This window comes from Euphorbia lathyris, chromosome 3 (assembly GCF_963576675.1).
Source record: "Euphorbia lathyris chromosome 3, ddEupLath1.1, whole genome shotgun sequence".
NCBI lineage: Eukaryota > Viridiplantae > Streptophyta > Magnoliopsida > Malpighiales > Euphorbiaceae > Euphorbia > Euphorbia lathyris.
The window spans coordinates 100,788,635-100,792,215 of record NC_088912.1 but is presented as its reverse complement, the minus strand read 5'-3'; the positions used below and the strand labels follow the sequence as shown (position 1 = coordinate 100,792,215).

At 36.1% G+C, this 3,581-nt stretch overlaps 1 pseudogene; it reads right to left on the bottom strand.

The window, feature by feature from the left end:
• Window positions 1-254: 254 nt before the first annotated feature.
• Window positions 255-1,790, bottom strand: LOC136222046 (malonyl-CoA:anthocyanidin 5-O-glucoside-6''-O-malonyltransferase-like; annotated as a pseudogene).
• Window positions 1,791-3,581: the final 1,791 nt, after the last annotated feature.

The window sequence follows — 3,581 nt, the reverse complement described above, 5'->3', positions numbered from 1 at the left end:
AGAAGCTCAACGCCTTACCACTCGGACCAACCTCATTGGCATAAAAACTTTTTTTAATACTGGGAACATGGATAAAAATGGATTTACATGGATTAGGTTCCAATCTCTGCAAACTTTGAGCACCATGAATTTTGATCCTTCTATGTTTGATCGCTCGTTATGTACATGGCTTTACTTCCCTCATACTTTTGCGAAAACCAAAAAACACTTTGAAATGTTTTATTGGACCTTAGATCTGATTCTAAGAAAATAAGAAGATGAATATCGTACTTCATTAAAATGAAAAATAATGCTTGCAACCTATATTTATTTTTAGAATTCACCTGATACAATAAGCTAGAATTAATTATCTAACTATGAATTTATTTAAGCCCATTAGCAAATAGAAAAGTAAACATCTCCATTTCACTCTTCTTCAAAGCCAAACCAAGCTCAATTCCTCCGTTTCCATGGCTACTCTCTGCCATAGAAATCCATACACCCTTATCTATCGATACAACATGTGTCTTCTTTGGCTTCCCCCATCCGAAATCTGTTTCATATATCTCAAACCGAGGTGACCCGCCAACTCCGATCACAACATCAGCAACCTGCATAATGTTTTTTAATTTGAAAGTTTGTTCAATTTCTCGCTCAACACTCATGGTCTTCACTCTCGTCCCTAACCCTTTTATCATCTTGCTAAGCTCATTGGCGACCAAAGCAGTCCCATTTTTGTCAAGGATTGTTTCCGTATCGACCAATGCTGAACTTCTGACGACACAGTTACCAAAGTAATTCGTTGGTAATGGAGGGTTCAAACGGGATCTACAATCTGCTGGAAACAGGAATCCAACCTTTCCCTTTCTTTCCAAATTCTTGGCTTTAACAATGGTTACTATAATATATGCATAGGAAAGAACAAATGTTGATAAATGCATACACTTTGAATCTTCTTCTTCTTTTCCATTTTGCTGAGAAACAATATTCCGTCGTTATGTCTGGTCGCAAAAGCTCAAAATTTGCTCGTACTATGTTTTCCATATCCTTTATTACTCCTGGATGTTTTAAGCTTTTCGGGTTTGAATTCGAACCTGAAAACCTATTTTTCAAGTAAAACATGCCCAATCCTTGTGGCTCATCAACGCCTGTTCGATCAAAAATAGGAGTTAGCTCAAGTGGTAACAATGTTGTCATGTCAGAATTCACTTTGCATATATGCGCCCATGATTTCATAAACATGGCTATGCTTTTTCCGTCGATCATTGCGTGCTGAAAACACATGCCTATAGAGAAGCCTTGGTTCGGAAAAAACGTTATTTGAAAGGCGATAATGGCGGCTTTCGAGTCGGAAACCGGTAACTCGGGGACATATGGATGTAAAGCTATTGCTTCCTGCATTTCATTCTGACTAAGGCGGTTGAAGTCCGAGTTAGACTCAGAAACGATCAATGAAACCCCGTCGCTTGGAGTGTAGAGGAATGATGGTTTCTCTGTACCCACGGGCCATATGATATGTCCTGCTATTGGAAGAAAATGGGTTAGAGTGAGGGAAAGAGAATGCTTAAGTCTAGGAAATAATACTGAGTTGAAGAAAGTTTGAGTTGACTCATGTTGGCTAAGTTGATAGAAAAATATTCGCTCAATAAGAAATAACTTAATCCAAAACATATCGAAATGTGTAAGAGGGAGACATAACTCAACAAGAGGTGTTGCTGAGTTGGTGAATGGAGTAACTCGACACACTTCGAGCACCTTAAGAGAATAGTTATAACTAGTTGCCATGACTTGTAGTTCAATCGTGGATTAACAATTTAAATCATTGTTTGAGTTCATATTTATTGTGCATAAAATTTTAGGCAAGATAATAATAATAATAATAATAATAATAATAATAATAATAATAATAATAATAATAATAATAAAATTCATAAAGTTTAGGTAAGTAGGACACATGAACTTTCTACTTAGTTGGCGTATACATGATGAAGATTGTAAGAGATACCTGACACTAGTTTAACAATTTTAGTTCTTTTTTTTTAGATTCAGATTATTTAATACTTTATTTAAAATTAAAAAAATTGATATAAAGCTTTAAGAATCTATCTTTTTAAAAGAGTCAATTGGGTCTGTTTGAGCCGTCTAGATGTCCAAAAATCGGTAATAAATTTATAAGATCGATTTGAAGAAATTAGGACGGTATTGTAAAAATTTCTGCCTAAACTACCGCATAAGCCGAGTTTTAGAACACTGTATATGATACACACAAAGAATTTTTTTTTTTTCAAATTTCCAACCTGACAAATATTTTTTGTTATAAAATATAAATAGGAAATAAGTTTATTATACTGTGTTTTTGGTTGCAAATGTATATCATGTCAAGAGACTATTTTAACTAAAATTTTAAGTTAAACAGTTAAGATCTAATAATGGTTTCTTATTTTTTATTTATTTATATATAAACTTGGATTCAATTTCGGATAAATTAATATGTTTTACGGAATAACTAAATCCATAATCGATTACCAAACTAAGGACAAATAGAAACATAACAAAACAAGAATTTAAAAATAAGAGAAGCAAATTAAGATTTCGATTTGATTATTAGTTTGGCCATCAGTTACTTGTTATTTTGCTCAACCTAATATACATTACATAGGAGATGATTGGGGTTAAAAACGTATATGGTGTTAAATTGATTATTATTATTATTATTTTAAAAATTGGGACGATTCAACCACTTGAAATCGACATCCCCGCTATGCTGGCACCCCGACACAAGGACTGAAAAACCCGAATATATTATTAAAAAAAGGAAAAAATAGTGTCAGAGAGAAACAAAAGAGATGGGAAGGAGAATAAAAACAAAGCATCAAACAAAACGAGCATGGCTAATGTTACACAAATCATCAGAGATCAACGAGTGGCAGAACGCGGGAGCAGAAGGCCACCAAGTGATATCTGCAGAAGAGACACCGTGACGAGCATGATTATCGTGTATAAGGAGTCCGATTCAATCCATAAGAGATGCCAGTTTTTTTTCCAAGCCATATCAACCGCGAAAATAACCGCTTTTAGCTCTGCGAGATAAGCAAAAGTAGGAGGGATCGAGAAAGCAAAACAGCCTCTAGGGAACCCCCGGTGAGTTCTAAAAATTCCACCAGCACCTGCCAAACCCAGAGCTCCCAACGCGGAGTCGTCGACATTGGCTTTAATCCAACCCGTAGCAGGCCGAACCCAGCGGATTAATTTGATATTTGGTGCAGGAGGAGGTCGGGCAACAACCCTGATGCGAGATAAAATCCTCTGATCTCGACGGGAGGAGCAATAGCCATGCCTTGAAAATCTGCTTTCCTGAATAAGCGACCGAAGGTAAGATAAAGAATTTTGGATTGAAGGCCGATCTGAATCAAAAACAGCAGCGTTCCTAGCTTTCCAAATGAGCCAAATACAGTTCTTAATGGCCGAGCTCCAGAGCTTGGAAACATGTCCGCCAAAGAAATGGGAGATAAGCGTGTAAAAAAAGAGTTCAAAATTAGGAAGAGGGAGCATTTCCTCTTCAAAGATATAGCCGATCTCTCGCCAAAGAGACGTAGAAAATG